This window comes from Loxodonta africana, chromosome 12 (assembly GCF_030014295.1).
Source record: "Loxodonta africana isolate mLoxAfr1 chromosome 12, mLoxAfr1.hap2, whole genome shotgun sequence".
NCBI lineage: Eukaryota > Metazoa > Chordata > Mammalia > Proboscidea > Elephantidae > Loxodonta > Loxodonta africana.
Window position 1 is genome coordinate 99,518,532 of NC_087353.1, and position 19,542 is coordinate 99,538,073.

Genomic DNA, 19,542 nt, shown 5'->3' on the forward strand with positions numbered 1-19,542 from the left:
TCTGCCATTGCCGTCCAATCTATTTGGTCTCACGGGACCCTGTGTATTACAGAGTAGAACTGTGCTCCACTGGGTCTTCTTGGTGGTCAGCTTTCCAGAAACAGGTCACTAGGCCTTTCTTCTGCGGCAACACTGGGTGGGTTGAACTGTCAACCTTTAGGTTAGGAAATAAAAAAACAAAAACCCGTGGGGTGGAGTCGATTTCACTCATAGAGACCCTATAGGACAGAGTAGAACTGCCCCATAGGGTTTCCAAGGAGTGGCTGGTGGATTTGAACTGCCACCTTTTGGTTAGGAGCTGAACGCTTAAGCACTGCACCACCAGGGTTTCCTTAGGTTAGTAGTGGAGCAAAAACCATCTGCAGCACGCAGGTACCTTAGTGGACAGGCAAACTCATTGCTGGGAGTCGAATGGATTCATAGAGACTCCATAGGACAGGGCAGAGCTGCCCCATAGGGTTTTCAAGGCTGTAGGCAGTTGGAATCTACCGGCCGCTCCCTGGAAACCCTACCTGACAGTTCTGCTGTCTACAGGGTCACTACGAGTCGGAATCAACTCCAGGGCAACGGGTTTGGTTTTGATTTGGTTACATCTTCACGTAGGAGACTGCCACGTCTTTCTCCCGCGGAGCAGCTGGTGCGTTCACCCCCTAACCTTTCAGTTAGCAGCTGACTGCTGCACCAGAGCCCCAGGGCTTTGCGGAGGAAAGGCGTCCAGGGGGACAAAGGGCACGTGGGCCACCGCCATGGGGTAGCTGGGCGGTGGTACGTCACCTGCGAGCGCCCTCCCACCCCAGGCCCAGCGCACCGTTACCCGGGCGACCGCGAGCGCCCCCTCCGGGAGCACGCAGGCGCGGGGGGGCGCTGGCGGGGGCGACGTCGGCCCTCCGCGCCCGTGGACCCCGCGGAATCCCGAGCGCCGCCGCGCGTCCCGCCCCCCCGGCGAATCAGAGAGGCCGACACATCGCCGCGCCGCGCGCCCGGCAGCCAATCGCGGCGCGCGTGTGATCCTGAGGCGCCCGGGCGGCTAGCGTTGGGCGCTGAGGCGGCGACGGCGGGAGTCGCTGCTGAGGCGGCCGCGGGCGCGGGTGGCGGCGGCGCTGCTCCGCGGAGCCGGCTGGTCTGCTAGTCGCTGGCGCCTGGCGGTGCGATCGGGCTGCCAGGGCGGGCGGCATGGCCCCCACCTAGAGCGGCAGGCGAAGCGGCTGAGCCCAGGATGCTGAGGCGGCAGCGCCGCGGCTCCTCACGCGTCCCAGGTAAGGGGACACCGCGCTCTGCGAGCCGCCGCCCCCCGGCTCCGAGCCTCGCCGGGCTCGGTCCTGGCCCCCTCGGCCCCACAGAGCCGTCTGCCCCCGGCAGCTCTCCCCTGGCCCTCGCCCGGCTCCCGCGCCCTTTCTCCGGTCGCCAGCGCGTCCCGGTCGCGGGCTCCCCTGACGCCGTGGTCGGCCTCCGCCTCCTTCCCTCCGTCCCCGGCTGCCTCCCGGTCGCGGGCTCCCCTGACGCCGTGGTCGGCCTCCGCCTCCTCCCCTCCGTCCCCGGCTGCCCCCCGGCGCGGGTCGCCCGTCCCCGCCCGCAGCCCCCGGGGCGCCTTCCCCGGGCGCGACCCCAGCCCGCGGGCTCGGACTCTTGTCCCCACCGCCGCCCGGGCCAGGCTTCCGCAGACCAGCCCCGTCCGTCCCCGTCCCCGGGCAGCGTCGCCCCTGGATGTGTCAGGTGTCGCCGGCCCTGGCCTTCTGCCCCCGGACGCCTTCCTTTTCTGGCCGGCTCCTCTCCCCCGACTGTCGTCGCCCACCGTCGCCGAGACTTCTTCCTGTGCTTCGCTCCGAAGCCGTCAGCCCCCCGCCCGCCGCCTTCCCGCTCCCCCGACCGAGTCGTCTCTAAAGGAGCCGTGCCCACGCCCGGACCCCGCGAAGGCCCTCGCCCGCACCCCGGCGCCCAGTGGGCGTCTTGGCCTCTTGCTCCCTCCAGGCTTCCGTGCCGCTCACGTGGTCGTAGCCAGAAGACCAGTTGCAGAGGGGAGTCGCCCCTCCACTGCAGGGGGTCTGGGAGGTGGGAGGACGAGTTGGTGAACTCCGAGTGTGATCGAGGGCTTCAGTCTTCGGTTACCTACCCACTGCACTGCGTTTATTCGGAAGAGAACGTATGCCTGTGTTGCTGTTCAGGGACCTTGGCGGTGTCATTACACCCCACCCGACCCCACCCCACCCAGTGTTCATCGGACCTTTCTTTTTAGCGAGGAAAGAGGCCCTACCTACAGAGCTCGCATTGTGTGTAAGCAGTTTCACGTGTTTAGCTGTCATCTGGCTAGTCCAGGTAGCTGCAGTGAATTTTCCTCCTTTAAGAACCTGAAGGAACCGGGTTTGGATTCTTTGGAATCAACTGCTAAAGGAATCGCATATGCTAGGAGTGAGAGCCAGGACCAGCCCTCCTCTGAGGTAGAGTAAAAGAGGAATTACCTCCCCGCCCCCACCTCTGTACTTCCTTCTCTCCAATTAGCAGAGGAAAGAGCTACTCTACCAGACTGAAACAGACGGTTTTTTTTTTCTCTTTAATTATAAAAGCAGTGTTACTGGCTTCGTGCCCTTCTTGCCCCATTTGTTTTGCTGGTCTTCAAGCCTGGATGAATCAAGCGGTCAGCTTTTTCTGCTCCTGGGCTCCCCAGGGCAGGCTGGAGAAAACCGTGTAACTAAGAAAACACTGTAACTAAGCTTCGAGGTGCTGTTCTAAACGTCTGGGTTTCAGCTTGACCTGTGCTGTCAGCACTGCCTGGAGATCCTTTGACTTGCTCTCATATGTCCTAAAACCTAAATGGCTGTTTATATATATATATCTTTACCACTTGTCTGTAACTCTTTGCTTTGCTCTTACCTTCCTTTAGTCGTTTTTTTGCCTCCTAATTCCCAGAAGAAATTGGCAGGCATGATTTTTGTCTGTACCTTTTTGATTCCTGATCTCCTTGTATCTCAGAGGAAGAGAGTCTTTTTAAGGCTAGCATCTCTGTGTGCTCATTTTTTTTTTTCTTACCCTGGATACAGGCTCAGGGTTCCACCATCCAAAACAAATAACAATCAAAAACTTATCCTTGATGCAAGGAGCCCTGGTGTCACAGTGGTTAAGCACTCATCTGCTAACCAAAAGGTGGCTGGTTCAAACCCACCAGCCGCTTTTTGAAAGAGAGAGTCTGGTTCCGTAAAGATTACAGCCTTGGAAACCCTATGGGGCAGTTCCACCGTGTCCTGTAGGATCGCTACGAGTCAGAATTGACTAGATGGCAACGGATAACCCTTGATGTGTCCCTTTCTCTTTTTCTCAGAATAACGTGTCATTCCTTAAGGTTTTAATTTTCTTTTCTCTGTTTGCTCTCTAACTTCTGCATGATTACACTTCCTTTCGTGGCTTCAAATTGGCCCCCATGTGTTTATGGTTTTTGAACATCTATTTTCAGTTCCCATTTCTCTCGAGCTTCAGGTCTCTTTTCATGTGCCTGTTGGGTAAGTATACTTCGATACGTGTTGTTGTGTGCTGTCAGTCGATTCCGACTCATAGCTGCCCTATATGACAGAGAAGGATTGTAACCTTTACGGGAGCACATCACCAGGTATTTCTCTTACGCTGACTTTTTGGGTAGCAGCCAGGTGCTTAACCATTGTACTGCCAGGGCTCCTCGGATATCCTATAGGTACTTCAAACCTCGTTATCTTTCCTTCCTCGTCCCTCTGCCCATACACCACATACACAAATACCTCTTCTGTTTTGTTTAAGGTCTCACCTAGAAACCCTTTATCCTCAACGTTAAATGTCGTACAGAGTCTGTTGTTCCTACCTCAATTTTTTGTCTTTCTCTTGTTGCCAGTAGATTGGTTTAGGCCTTGGTTACGTTTCTGCTGAACAGGGTCAGCAGCTGCCTCACGGGCCTCCTTGTGTCCGGGTCCTGCGCTCCAGCTTATCCTCCACACTGCTGCTGGTTCCACTTCTAAAATAGCAATCTGATCATGCCTCTAGTTTCCTTTAAAAATTCTCATTAGCTTTAAACACGCAACATGGTGAACCAGGCCTACCAGGTCTTCTGTGTCATAGCCTCATCCTCATCCCTGTCCCTTTGGGATCCAGAGCTGAAAGCAGTTTAGGAAACAGACCATTCAGTACAGTGTGATGAAGACTAACAGAGCTAAGTACAGGGTGCTGTGGGAGCAGCACCCTTGAGAAGATGAGGATAGGCTTCTGTCCACAGGCATTTTATACTTTTTCTGACTCTCCTCCCTCCTCAGTCTGGGTTAGATGATTTTCCCTTGTGTTCACAGAGCAGCCTGTGTGTACTGCCACCTTCATTTTTACACTATTTAGTGGTCTGTTTTCTTATTTCTTCCCTAGTGGCTCAGTGGTTAAGAACTTGGCTGCTAACCAAAAGGTCAGCAGTTTGAATCCACCAGGCACTCCTTGGAAACCCCATGGGGCAGTTCTACTCTGTCCTGTAGGGTCGCTCTGAGTCAGAATTGACTTGACAGCAATGGGTCTTTTGGTTTCTTCCCAACTAGTTATTAAACTCTTTAAGAAAAGGAGATGTGTCATATCTCATAGTGTCTCCAGTTTATAGCAGAGCACATAGTAGGTGCTCAGTAAACTAATGAAGTTTTCAGAAGAAGTGATCCCTAAGCTGAGTCTAGACATTATGGAAAGGAGAGAGGAGATGGGCATCCTTGGAAGAGAGAATAACCTACAAAAGTGTGTGATAACCTAGTGCATTTGAGAAATAACCAGCAATTTGGAATGGCTAGAAGAAGGGGGAGTTTTGGGTTATGATGAAAGATGAGTCTAGAAAGGCGTATATATGCAGTTCAAGAATGAACTTGTGTGTCTAACTGCAGAGTTTGATCCAGATGGTAGTGCAAAGCCTTTGAGGGTTTACAACCTGGGGAGATCTTACAAAGCCTGGCTCTTTCCCATCTCAGGTTTTGTGTCTCGCTGCATGTCTTACTTTTTGCCTCAGCCATGTAAAATCACCTACATTACCTTAACATGCCAAGGTGGCTTTGTGTTTTTCTTTCTCCGTGGAATGCCCTTTTCCTGTAGATTATATATGCAGTAAAGCCTTCTCATGCCACTTGAAGGACGATGGTGCACCTGACCCATGCCATGATATTTTCAATCGCCTCATATACCTGCGAAAGCTAGAGAATGGATAAGGAAGACCAGAGAAGAATTGATGCATTTGAATTAGGGTACTGGCGATGAATATTGAATATACCATGGACTGCCAGAAGAATGAACAAGTCTGTCTTGGAGGAAGTACAGCTGGAGCGCTCCTTGGAAGCGAGGATGGTGAGACCTTGTCTCACGTACTTTGTTCATGTTATCAGAAGGTACCAGTCCCTAGAGAAAGAGTCCATGCTTGGTAAGGTAGAGGGTCAGCAAAAAAGAGGAAGACCCTTAACGAGATGGACTGACACAGTGGCTGCAATAATGGGCTTAATCAACAATGGTTGTGAGGATGGCACAGGACCAGGTAGCGTTTCGTTCTGTTGTACATAGGATCACTGTGAGTCAGAACCGACTTGACGGCATCTAAGAACAACAGCAAAGCCTTTTCATACCACTGTCTTCTTGATCTGTACTGACAGAGTATATGATTTTTGCATTTATGTGTTTACACATCTTCCTCGTCTTTCTAGGTGCTAAGATTAGAGCTTTGAAATCAGGGTGGGTTCTGAGTTATCTCTGCATCCCTTGCTCTGGCAGTTAACATGAATATGAGTGTCATGACCAGAGGAGTTTTAAGAAAGATCCCTCTGATCCATCTGGTAGGCATTTTGGAGAAATGGCTAGAGAGGGACAAGACTAGATGCATGGAGACCAATGAAGGGTTGTTACAGGACTGCAGGTGAAAGATGAGGCCGATGAGGTTGAGGGAATGGAGATGAGGGAATAGATTTGAGAAGGAATCAACCAAACAGAACTAATTAGTGAGGTATGGGAGGTGAGGGAGAGAGGGAGAAGGAAGAGTCAAAGATGACTTCTTGATTTCTGGCTTGGGTGACTGGGCTGATGGTTCTGTTCACCTAGCTAGGAAATATAGGAAAAGGAACAGATTTTGGAGGGAAAAGGGAAATTTCAGTTTTGAATCTGTTGAGTGTAGGTGCCTTTGGTACTATCAAGAGCCCCAGAAGGCTGCTGGCAGCGATAATCAGGCCTGAAGGTGACGATGGTTACAGAGGGTCTGCATCAGGATGGAAGCTGAAATCATCAGAAGTAGATGAGATTGCCTAGTCCAGTAGTTTTCAACCCAAGCACTACTAAAATACCATCTGGAGGATCTTCTAAAGCAAGAACGGGGTGTCACCCACAGAGATTCTGATTTATTTGGTATGGTGTGGGGCCAGACCTTGTCATTTAAAAACTGATTCCTCACTGATCGTGATTGCGCTTGGAGCTGAGGACTGGGCTGAGAGCACAAAGAGGGAATGATGGAACTCTGGGGGAACGATAGTATTTAATTCATCTTTTAAATACCGGGACAAATGTTACCTTTGTTGGCATGATTATTGTCTGGGACTTCGTACACCTACCTATTGTAGTACTTATCACATTTTATTTAAATTATTTTTTATGGATCCATTTGTCTCATAACTAAGAGTTGATCTTTTGATCACTGCCTTGCACAGCACTTGATACATTTTAGAAACTCAGTAAGATTGGTTGAATGAATTAGTTGGTAAATAATGTAAAAGGGATCTTGAATCCACAGTTTTGCATGCTGACCAGCTGTTTCTTTCTTGGCTTCTTAACAGGTCACTAGTCATACTTGTACAGTCGTTCTTGTTTCTAAAACACACACACAAAATCTTTATAAATTAGGGTGAGTTAAGGTAAATATTACTTGCTCTGTAATGACTTGGCTTTTAAGGTGGTTAAGCTGTGACAGTATCATAGAGGTTCATTCAGGCATCCTCGTTAGCAGATACTATTTAAAATAGATGTCATTTCACATGGTTGAGGTATATAGATCTTGTATTTTTTTTTTTAATAAAAAGCTCTGATTTTAGGCTGCTTTTTTTTTTTTGGAATTTTTAACTAGAGCAAAAGCTGTCAAGTTTATAAAAGATCTTGAACAGTGGCATAACTATTTTTTTTAACTAAGAGAATTAAGGAAGTAGGGATATGCATTAAGCTGTATTCCTATGTATGAATCTCATTGGCATTGGTGATAGGGAGTGGAAAATCTGTAATTCCCAAATATTTAATTGCTATCATATGAAAGACCTGTAATTTCTTATGTATTGATAACAGCATATTTTATAATTTTTCAGGGCTAGGATAAAAACTGAGAAGCTGTTTGTGTTCCTGTTTTTCTTAAAATTTTGTGAGCTATTTCTCTGTATAGAATTGACCGTTGACAGTTACTCCTCAGCGCTTGAAAATGCTGTGCCACTGCCTGTGGACTTCCATAGTTTCAGATGAGAAGTCTTCTGTTATTCAGATCCGTATTTCTCCATAGGTAACGTCCTTTCTTCCTGGCTCATTTAAAGATTGTTTTCTTTGTCTTTAATTTTCTGAAGTTTAATTATGATGTGTCTTCGCTTGGATTTATTTTTTTTAGTTTATCCTATTTGGAGTTCACTTATCTTCTCAAACTGTAGGTTTATGTCTTTGGTCAAATTTAGGAAATTTTCAGCCATTATTTCTTTGAGTACTTCTTGAATGCCACTCTCTTTCTCCTGTCGTTCTGATGATACAAATGTTAGATCTTTTGTTATTGTCCCATAGGTCATGAGACTCTTCTTTTTTATGTTTAAGTCTTATTTTTTACTCTGTTGTTCAGATTGGACAATTTGTGTTGTTCTGTCTTCACTTATTCTTTCCTTTGTCATATTCATTCTGCTATTGAGCTTATCCAGTGAGTTTTAAAATTTTTTGTTATTTTTCAGATCTGTAAATTCCAATTGGTTCTTTTCTCTATCTTCCATTTCTTTAGTGAGATTTAAAAAATTTTTTTTCAAGATTATGTCTAATTGCTTGTTAAAGCATGATGGTTGCTTTAAAATTCTTGTTAGACAAAATGTATTAAGAAAATGGTGAGGGGTGTCTGGGGTCTTAAACGTTAGCAGGTGGCCATCTCAGATGCATCAATTGGTCTCAACTCACCTGGAGCAAAGGAGAATGAAGAACACCGAAGACACAAGGCAAATATGAGTCCAAGAGACAGAAAGGGCCACATAAACCAGAGACTACGTCAGGCTGAGACCAGAAGAACTAGATGGTGCCTGGCTACAACTGACGACTGTCCTGACACGGAACACAACAGAGAATCCCTGATAAAGCGGGAGAGCAGTGGGAAGCAGACCTCAAATTCTTGTAAAAAGACCAGACTTAATGGTCTGACTGAGACTAGGGGGACCCTGGAGGTCATGGTCCCTGAACCATCTGTTAGCCCATTCTCTAAGCCAGCTCTTCCGACAGGGATTGGACTGGGCTATAAATCAGAAGATGATACTAGTGAGGAGTGAGCTTCTTGGCTCAGGTAGACACATGAGACTACGTGGGCAGCTCCTGTCTGGAGGGGAGATGAGAAGACAGAAGGGGACAGGAGCTGGTTGAGTGGACATGGGGAATACAGGGTGGAGAGGAGGAGTGTGCTATCTCATTAGGGGGAATGCAGCTAGGAGTACATAGCAAGGTGTATACAAGTTTTTTTAGGAGAGACTGACTTGATTTGTAAACTTTCACTTAAAGCACAATAAGTACATTTAAAAAATGCTTGTTAGATAATTTCAACATCTGAGTCATCTTGGTGTTGGATCTGTTCTTTTCTCATTTAAGTTGTGATTTTTCAGGTTCTTGGTATGATGAGCTCCTTTTGATTGTATCCTGGACATTTTGGGTATTACATTAGGAGATTCTGGATCCTTTTAAAATCTATTTTACTAGGTAGTCACCCTAAAAGGTTTAGTGTGTAGATTCTGACCTACTTTTTTGGGGTAACAGACTTAATGAGATACACAGTCAGTCCTCACTATTTTTAGATTCCATATTTGCGGATCCACCTGTTGACTAAAATTTACTCGTAATCTCAAACTCAGTACTTAGGGAGCTCTCTCAGTCGTTCACGGACACACATGTATGCAGAATGATGTGTGCCTTCCCAGCTGAGCTTGTACAAGGCTGGTTTGGTATATTCAGTATACTCAGTATTTGCAAGGACTTTGTAAAGTGTAACTACTCTGAATAATGAGAATTAACTTTAATTCACGTGCCATACAATTCACCTATTTAAAGTGTGTGATTCAGTGGCTTTAATATTTTCACAAGGGGCCCTTGTGACACAGTGTTTAAGCACTCAGCTGCTAACTGGAAGGTGGGCAGTTTGAACCCACCCAGCAGCTCTGCAGGAGAAAGACCCGGCAATCTGCTCCCATAAAGATTACAGTCAAGAAAACCCTGTGGGGCAGTTCTACTCTGTCACATGGGGTCACTATGAGTCAAAAATCGACTTGACAGCGTCAAACAACAATACATTCACAGAGTTGTGTATTCATCACTGCAATCAATTTTGGAGCATTTTTGTTGCCCCACAAAGAAACTGTACACCCCTTAAGCCATCACTTTCCCTCCCCCCACCTCCTATTCTCCCCATCCCTAAACAAACGAAAAACCAAACCCATTGCCATCAAGTCAGTTCAGACTCATGGCAACCTAGGCAACCATTAATCTATTTTCTGTGACTAGATTTGCCTGTCTGGGACCTCATATAAGATGTGGTCCTTTGTGACTAGCTTCTTTCACTTAGCTTAATCTTCTCAGGGTTCTTCAGTGTTGTAACATGTATCAGTATTTTATTGCCAAATAATATTTCATTGTTGGATATACCACATTTTATTTATTAATCAGTTGGGCATTTGGGATGTCTCCACGTTTTGGCAATTATGAATAATGCTGCTGTAAACATGTTCTTATGTGACTGTATATTCATTTCTCCTGGGTATATACCTAGGAGTGGAATTGCTGGCTCATGTGGTAACTCTGTGTTTTACATTTTGAGGAACTGCCAGACTGCTTTCCAAAGTAGCTGTACCATTTTCCTCCTTCACAAGTGATGTATGAGATTTCCAATTTCTCCACATCTTTGCCAGCTTTTTATTATCTCCTATTATCAACTTGATGGCAGTGGGTTTGGTTTGGTTTGGTTTATTCTAGCAATCCTAGTGGTGTGAAGTGTTATCTTTCTGTGGTTTTGATTTGCCAATGCTTAAGAGCTTGGCTGCTAAGCAAAAGGTCAGCAATTTGAATCCAGTTCCTCCATGGAAACCCTGTGGGGTAGTTCTACTCTGTTCTATAGGGTTGCTGTGAGTTGGAATCCACTCGATGGCAATGGGTTTGGTTTTTGGTTTTTTTATTGGCCAATGAAAAAGAGCCCTGATGACACAACAATGGTTTAAGCACTCAGCTGCTAACTGAAAGGTCAACGGTTCAAACCCATTAGCCGTTCCATGGGAGAAAAGACCTCGCAATCTGTTTCTGTAAAGATTATAGCCTAGGAAACCCTATGGGGCAGTTCTACTCTGTCACCTTGAAGACTAAGGTGCACCTGACCCAAGCCATGGTGTTTTCAGTTGCCTCATATGCACGTGAAAGCTGGACAATGAATAAAGAAGACGAAAGAAGATTTGACACCTTTGAATTGTGTTGGCGAAGAATATTGAATATACCATGGACTGCCAAAAGAATGAACAAACCTGTCTTGGAAGAAGTACAACCAGAATGCTCCTTAGAACGAAGGATGGCGCCTTTCATACTTTGGACATGTTGTCAGGAGGGATCAGTTCCTGGAGAAGGACATCATGCTTGGTAAAGTACAGGGTCACTGGAAAAGAGGAAGACCCACAACAAGATGGACTGACAGAGTGGCTGCACAATGGGCTCAAGCATAGCAACGATTGTAAGGATGGTGCGGGACTGGGCAATATTTCGTTCTGTGGTACATAGGGTCCCGATGAGTTGGATCCGACTGAATGGCACCTAACAACAACAACTCTGTCCTATAGGGTTGCTAGGAGTCGGAATTGACTAAATGGCACACAACAACAACAATGGATAATAATACAGAACACCTTTTCCTGTGCTTAATGGCCGTGTGTAGTTCTTCTTTGGAGAAATGTCTGTTTAGATCCTTTGACCACTCTTTAATTGGGTTATTTGTCTTTTTATTGTTGAATTACGAGATTTCTTTATATATTCTGGATACAAGTCCTTTATCAGATATGATTTGCAAATATTTTGTCCAATTCTATTGGTTGTTTTTTCACTTTGTTCTGTACTTTGAAGCATAAAAGTTTAATATTTTGGTGAAATTCAATTTATCAGTTTTTTCTTTTGTTGACTGTGCTTTAGTATCATTTTTAAGAAACCATTGCCTGATCCAGAGTCAAAAAGATTTATTTCTGTTTTCTGCTTAGGGCTTTATAGTTTTAGCTCTTGTATTTAGGTTGTTGACCCATTTTAAGTTAACTTTTGTACATGAGAGAGGCCTAACTTCAATCTTTTGCTTATAAATGTCCAGTTGTCCGAGCACTGTGTGAAAAAGATTATTTTTTCTGCATTGAATTCTCTTAGCACCCTTGTCCAGCTGGGATTTTGATAGGGATAGTATTGAATCTGTAGATCAGTTTGGGTATGTTGCTGTTTTAAGAATACTTAGCCTTCTAATCCATAAGCATGAGTTGTCTTTCTGTTTATTTAGATATTCTTTAAGTAATTAAAAAAAAGTCGTTGTTGGTGAGAATATACATAGCAAAACATACACCATTTCAACAGTTTCTGCATGTGCAGTTCAGTGACATTGATTATGTCGAGTTGCGTAACCATTCTCACTTTCCTTTTCTGAGTTGTACCTCCCGTGCTAACATAAACTTACGGCTCCCTAAGGTTCCTTTCTAATCTTTTGAGTTGTTTTTGTCAGTTTGGTCCCATATAGTTTTTAAAAAAGCGTAATTTCAGTAATGTTTTGTAGTGTTCACCGTACGAGTCTTGCACATTTTTTTTCTTAATATATTCTTTTGATGCAATTGTACATAGACTTGTTTTCTTAATTTTATTTTTGGGTTCTTATTGATTAGTATATAGAAATACACTTGAATTTTTAGTACTGATTTTTATACTGCAACTATGCCAAACTCTTTTAATAGTTCTAATACTGTGTTGTTGTTAGGTGCCATCAAGTTGGTTCCAACTTATTGCAATCCTTTGTACAACAGAATGAAACACTGCCTGATTCCTGTGCCATCTTCACAATCGTTATGCTTAAGCCCATGACTGTAGCCACTGTGTCAGTTCATCTCATTGAAAAAGGGGCTTCCTCTTTTTCGCTGATCCTCTGTGTTACCAAGCTTGATGCCCTTCTCCAGAGACCGATCCCTTCTGACAACATGTCCAGAGTATGTGAGACTTAGTCTCACCATCCTAGCTTCTAAGGAGCGTTCTGGTTGTACTTCTTCCAAGACAGATTTGTTCGTTCTTTTGGCAGTCCATGGTATATTCAATATTCTTCACAAACACCACAATTCAAAGGGGTCGATTCTTCTTCAGTCTTACTCATTGTCCAGCTTTCACATGCATATGATGCGATTGAAAATACCATGGCTTGGGTCAGGCGCACCTTAGTCTTCAAGGTGACATCTTTGCTCTTCAACACTTTAAAGAGGTCCTTTGCAGCAGATTTACCCAATACAATGTGTGTTTTGATTTCCTGACTGCCGTTTCCATGGGTGTTGATTGTGGATCCAAGTAAAATGAAATCCTTGTCAACTTCACTCTTTTCTCCATTTATCATGATGTTGCTCATTGGTCCAGTTGTGAGGATTTTTGTTTTCTGTATGTTGAGGTGCAATCTATACTGAAGGCTGTGGTCTTTGATCTTCATCAGTAAGTGTTTCAGGTCCTCTTCACTTTCAGCAGGCAGGGTTGTGTCATCTGCTTAATGCAGGTTATTAATGAGTCTTCCTCCAATCCTGGTGCCCTGTTCTTCATATAACTTGCTCAGCATACAGATTGAATAGGTATGGTGAAAAGGATACAACCCTCATGCACACCTTTCCTAACCTGAAACCATGCAGCATCTCCTTGTTCTGTTTGAACGACTGGCTCCTAATCTGTGTACAGGTTCCTCATGAGCACAATTAAGTGTTGTGGAATTCCCATTCTTTGCAGTGTTATCCATCATTTGTTATGATTCACATAGTGAATGCCTCTGCATAGTCAGTAAAACACAGTTAAAATCTTTCTGGCATTCTCTGCTTTCAGCCAGGGTCCATCTGGTATCAGCAGTGATATCCCTGGCTCCGCATCCTCTTCTGAATCCGGCTTGAGTTTTTGGCAGCTCCCTGGTGATATACCGCTGCAGCTGCTTTTGAATGATCTTCAGCAAAATTTTACTTGCGTGTGGTATTAATGATACTGTTTGATAATTTCTGCTTTCGGTGGGATCACCTTTCTTGGAAACAGGCATATAGATCTCTTGCAGTCAGTTGGCCAGGTAGCTGTCTTCCAGATTTCTTGGCATAGACGAGTGAGTACTTCAGCACTGCATCGTTTATTGAAACATCTCAGTTGGTGTTCGTCAATTCCTGGAGCCATTTTGTCACCAGTGCCTTCAGTGCAGCTTGGACTTCCTCCTTCAGTACCATTGGTTCCTGCTCATATAGTACCTCCTGAAATGGTTGAAGGTCAACCACTTCTTTTTGGCATGGTGACTGTGATTATTTCTTCCATTTTCTTTTAATGCTCCCTGAGTTGTTTAATATTTTGCCCATAGAATCCTTTAGTATTGCAACTTGAAGCTTGAATTTTTTCTTCAGTTCTTTTAGCTTGAGAAATTCAGAGTGTGTTCTTCCCTTTTGGTTTTCTATCTCCAGGTCTTTGCACATTTCATTATAATACTTCACTTTGTCTTCTCGAGCTGCTCTTTGACATCTTCTGTTCAGCTACTTTACTTCATCATTTCTTCCTTTTGCTTTAGCTATTCAGAATCCAAGAGCAAGTTTCAGAGTCTCTTCTGACACCCATTTTGGCCTTTTCTTTCTTTCCTGTCTTTTTAATGACCTCTTGCTTTCTTCATATATGATGTCCTTTATGTCATTGTACGACTTGTCTTCGGTCATTAGCATTCAATGCATCAAATCTATTCTTGAGATGGTCTCTAAATTCAGGTGAGATATATTCAAGGTTGAATTATGGTACATGGGGTTGCTGTTGTTACTGTTTATTTAGTGATTTCCTTGGACTAATTCTGTGAAGTCTGTATTCATTATCCTGTGCAACCACTGAAATCTCTGCTTGGTTAACTTAGTGGTCGGCTAATGATTTGATACCTTTTCTTAAATGCCTTGAACCAATGAGTCTCTTAGTCTTTGTTGAGGGGCTCTCTGTGTGTGTGTGTGTGGGGGGGGGTACTGTATTAAAGCTCCAGTGGTTTACATTGTGTCTTAGCCTCACTTCCAGGTTGTGCAGAGCAGCAGGGTCAGCAGAGGTGAGCAATTAGGGCCTTCTCATATCTTTCTGGGCATGTTCATGCCTTCTAGATTCCCTGGAATATGTCAGAGCTTTTCTAAGCCCTCTATAGATATCTCATTCTCCAGTTATTCCTTTTCAGTGTTTTGACCAATGTCTTCTTTGCCCCAACTGTTAGTGCCGCCTCAGGCAGTTGAGACATTAAACTATTGTCTCTGCTTGTTCTTGACAAATGACCTGGGGCTAGGGCTGTTCACATCTAGGGGTCTCTGAGTCTGATCACATAAAGGTGAGCCCTGAGAAGTGCGCATTTCCAGCGAGCTGCTAGACAGGTTAACTAGTGACAGTTCTCTGGGGATGGGGCTTTTGGGGGAGGACCTACCCTATTCCAGCATCTCCAGTGGCCAATGTGCGGCTGGTTTTCATAGCTACTGTGGTTGCAAGGCTGTTGGTTTTTAAGGCTCCACCAAGCTGGGGAGAGGGGGAAGTAGGGCAAGTTAAAATGCCACAGAGCTCACTCCACTTGCGGAGATTCAACTGTTTAGGTCACTGACAACTCTGAGATTCAGTAATTCCATTTTTCTAGTTTTATGTGCCATTATTCCCCCACACTCTGGGCTAAGCTGATTACTTAATATTTCCTGAATATGTGCCATCCTCTTCCACTTTGAGACTCCTTCTTATGCAGTTGGCTCTGCTGAAAGCACTCTTTCTTACATCACCCCCACATTGGGATTCTTGTTTATCCTCCAAGATACATTCTGATGCCATTTTCTTCTTATGCCCTTTTCTGACCCCGTGGGTATGGCCTTCCTTGAAAATCACATGTGTTGGGTCACACTTTATGTATGACCTTTTTTTATTTCATCATGTAATATGTATAGTTTTTTGTATTTTCTCCCTGCTAAGTTTTCAGTTCATCGAAGGCAGATAATATACGTTATTTATATGCTCAGTAGCATTTGTTTAATTGAAGTGGATGAATAGGTGGCATAGCAAGACCATTACACATTTTAGGTGTTGTTATTGGAGATTACATTGTACTCATTCAGTATTAATCTCAAGGAAATTTTCTACCTTAGAAAAATTAAATACTAATACATAGTTGAATATATGCTATGATATATAATTATACTGGGAAAGGTATAAGAAGTCGTAACAATAAATGCCAAATTCAATTTCGCTCATAGAAATTGTGTTATAATAGTGATTTCTGATCAAAGATTTCATGGCAAGCTTTTTTTTTTTTAATTAACTTTTATTGAGCTTCAAGTGAACGTTTACAAATCAAGTCAGTCTGTCACATATAAGTTAATATACATCTTACTCCTTACTCCCACTTGCTCTCCCCCTAATGAGTCAGCCCTTCCAGACTCTCCTTTTGTGAAAACTTTGGTAGCCTCCAACTCTCTCTATCCTCCCATCCCCCCTCCAGACAGGAGATGCCAACACAGTCTCAAGTGTCCACCTGATATAATTAGCTCACTCTTCATCAGCATCTCTCTCCCACCCACTGTCCAGTCCCTTTCATGTCTGATGAATTGTCTTCGGGGATGGTTCCCGTCCTGTGCCAACAGAAGGTTTGGGGACCATGACCACCGGGATTCCTCTAGTCACATCCAGACCATTAAGTCTGGTCTTTTTATGAGAATTTGGGGTCTGCATCCCACTTATCTCCTGCTCCCTCAGGGGTTCTCTATTGTGCTCCTATGGCAAGCTTTTTATAGAAAAGATCTTAGAATTCTAGCCATGGGTGACTTTGTGTCAGAGGTATAATTTCCCACAGCAGAACTGGGAACCTACTTACATATGAGAGTGCCTGGGGTAATGCAAAATTAAACTGATAAAAAACTCAGAGAAGGTAGAGCTACTTGCCAAGCTAATTTCTAGCCTCCATATACATCTCTTGGAAACCCTGGTGGCGTAGCAGTTAAGAGCTACGGCTGCTAACCAAAAGGTCAGTAGTTCAAATCCACTTGGCGCTCCTTGGAAACCATATGGGGCAATTCTGCTTTGTCCTGTAGGGTCACCATGAGTTGGAATCAACTCGACAGTGACAAGTTTGATTTTTTTTGGTTTATACATCTATTATAGCTTAAGACCAGATCAAGTTCCCCATTTTTAATCCCATCAAGATGATATCTTCAGGAAGTTGCAGAAAATGTGCAAATATGCCTGGTGCTTGTTTATGCAAATAAAACAATGCAGGTATAGATTTAGAGTTTTCTCCCATCGTTCTAATTAGATCTGAGATGATCATTGTTATAGGTTAAATCGTGTGCCCCCAAAATATGTGTCAACTTGGCTAGGCCATGATTCCCAGTTTTGTGTGATTTTCCCCCATTTTGTGATCTGATGTAATTATCATCCATTTGTGATGTGTTGTAAATCCTAGCCTCTATGCCTGTGGTTATAGTCCCACTTGGTAGTAAGTTGTCCTTTGTGTTAATGAGGTAGGATTAGGGTGGGATGTATCTTACCAGAGGGTGTGACTCAAGCCACCAGCCTTGCCCCAGTCACTGTCCTTACTACCCTTTATTCAAGTTACACCCTTACTTGAGTCACACCTTTTATTTTACAAGAGATGAAAGTAGAGAGAAGCAAGCAGAGATAGGTGCCTCAGTACTACCAAGACGAAGAGACGAGAGTGGAGTGACCTTAGGATGTAGGGTCCGTGCAGTGAGAACCTTGTAGAACCAGGAGACAGAGAGAGAGCTATAACACTGGAGACAGCACAAGATAGAATCGGTGGCAGAGAAATGGCAGCAGTAGAACCAGGAGACCAGCACGAGAAGGTGTGTGAGCCAACCCACTGAGTTAGAGAAAGCTGAGTGCCTTTGGGTGGGGTGCCTCTGGGCACTTATTAATGGAGCTAAAGAGCTTTGTGACACTTGCCTGAGCAAGGTAGAGGCTAGGCTGAGGGGCCACCGGCCAGAGAAAGACCTGTCTGTGGATACGGCTGAGAAGAGGCTGTCCTGATTGACAGGGACCTTCCTCCAGAGTCAACAGAGAGAAAGCCTTCCCTGCGAGCTGACACTCCGAATTTGGATTTATAGCCTCCTAAATTATTGTGAGACAATAAATCTCTGTTTGTTGACGTCACCCACTTGTGGTGGTGTTCTTATAGCAGCACTAGGTAACGACATAATAGGATGATTTCTGACAAAATAAAATTCAAAACTAGGTATTTTTTTAAACCATATGCTAACGATAGCTTTATGAACAGTATTTGACTCTCTTCATCTGTTTTATCTCTACCATAATTGTTGCTTATGTGGCTTTTTGTTTATGCCAAGCCTAACACCTGGGAAGCACCTGGTATAACTATCACCTTTTTGAAGTCAGACCTCAGTTCCAACTTGACCAACATTTTGCCAGGAATTGGCGCCTTGAGCGAGTTACTTATTCTTTCTAAGCCTCAGTCTCCTTATATGTAAGGTGATTCTAGAACAGAAGTGTTCCTTCACCTTTGGACTTGCTGCTGCAAGCCTAAGGGCTTGCAAAAAAGTTAGATTCTCATTCATTCATCAACGAAAATGGGAGTTGATAGAGACAAATGACATGGACTGATCAATAAAGAGAGTGGATTAGGTCGGTGGGAAAAACAAGTGGTGAATTTTGTATTTCTGGTCTTTCTAAATACAGTCAAACCACATTATAACATTGGGATGAGGAGAAGAGACTATCTGATGATAGGAAAGTGTTGGCTGGCTGAGGTTTTAGTAGACAGACACTGGTCATTCAGTATATATTTATAGAGTACTTGATGTGCGTGCAGCACATCAGGTCATATGTTGTGGCGGAGTACTGAAAAGAATAAGATTTAGTCAAAAACTTGCAACTTGTTACACTCATGGAATCTAGTTACATTCATGATGAACTTAGTGCAATTATGAATCCATTAAATCATTCAAAAGTCCCTACCTTCAAGGAGCTCACAGTCCACTGTAAAAACAGACAGATTGACCATATAACACAAGAAGTGTTAAGTTAGGACATAATAGAGGACACCTGAAGGGTACCTATGCCATATGAGGCAGGAGCCGTCAGGAAAGCTTCCTAGAAGAGATGACATTGAAGCTGAATGTGGAAGGATGGTTGGGAGCTATTAGCCAGGAAGACATACAAAAGGTGCAATGTATAGAGGCTAAAGTGAGTAGGTGATGCTGCCGGGTGTTCAAGACAAGGGAACACTGGGTGGGTGTGTGTACCGCGTGTTGGGGTGTGGCCTGGTGGAAGAAGAACTTGAGGAACAGGCAAAGGCGGATCATGAACGGCCTGGTAAGTCACTGGGAGAAATTTTTTTCTGAAAGAAGTACAAAGTCATTGAAAGATTTTAAACAGAGGAGTGTCGTAAGTAATATTTGTATTTCAGAAAGATTTTTCCCAAAATAGAATGTTGAGTAAACTGATTGAAAGGAGCCAGAATTCAGTTAGGGAGGGTAGTTATGAGGCTGCGAAGTTATCCTCACAAGAAAGGGTGAGTGCAAAGATTAAAGCCATGCCGGCAGGGGAAGGAAATGGAGGAGAATGGATTCAAGAGACACGAAGGAGGTAGACTTGGTAGGACTTGAGCAGTCACCCGTGGAGAGGCTAAGGGAGAAGCTACATAAAGGCTCCCAGGTTTCTAACTTGGGCATCCCATAGGCAGTGGTTCATTGAGCAGTAGAGGAACTAGAAGAGGAGGACAATGTTTGGTGTTCTTGGAATTTGACATGCAAGTGGAACATCCACATAGATTTGTCTCTTGGCCTTTGAGCAGTCAGGCCTGGGATTTGGGAGAGAGATGTCTTCGTTGCAAATAGATTTGAGAGGCATCAGGATATAAGTAGGGGGTGGTTATAGATGAAGCAGGGGAAGTATAGGACTGTGTATGAAGGAGCCCAATACCATAAGTGAAATCATCTTTTATCACGTCTTGTGATGTTTTTGTGTTTTTTTAATGATCTATTTTATTTTTGTTGTTGTTGAGAATATGCACAGCAAAAAACCACCTTGAGCATCGTGACCAACCTGCAGCATCACTTACTTATACATTGTTATGGA

The 19,542-nt window shown here is 44.3% G+C and overlaps 1 protein-coding gene across 3 annotated transcripts in view; it reads left to right on the top strand.

The window, feature by feature from the left end:
* Positions 1-1,123: 1,123 nt before the first annotated feature.
* Positions 1,124-19,542, top strand: part of TPST1 (tyrosylprotein sulfotransferase 1) — a 98,942-nt gene continuing 80,523 nt past the window's right edge. For all 3 annotated transcript variants that reach the window (XM_064296062.1, XM_064296064.1, XM_064296065.1), the window contains exon 1: positions 1,124-1,256. The gene's annotated coding sequence lies outside the window, so the exon portion shown is untranslated. The remainder of the gene's footprint in view (positions 1,257-19,542) is intronic.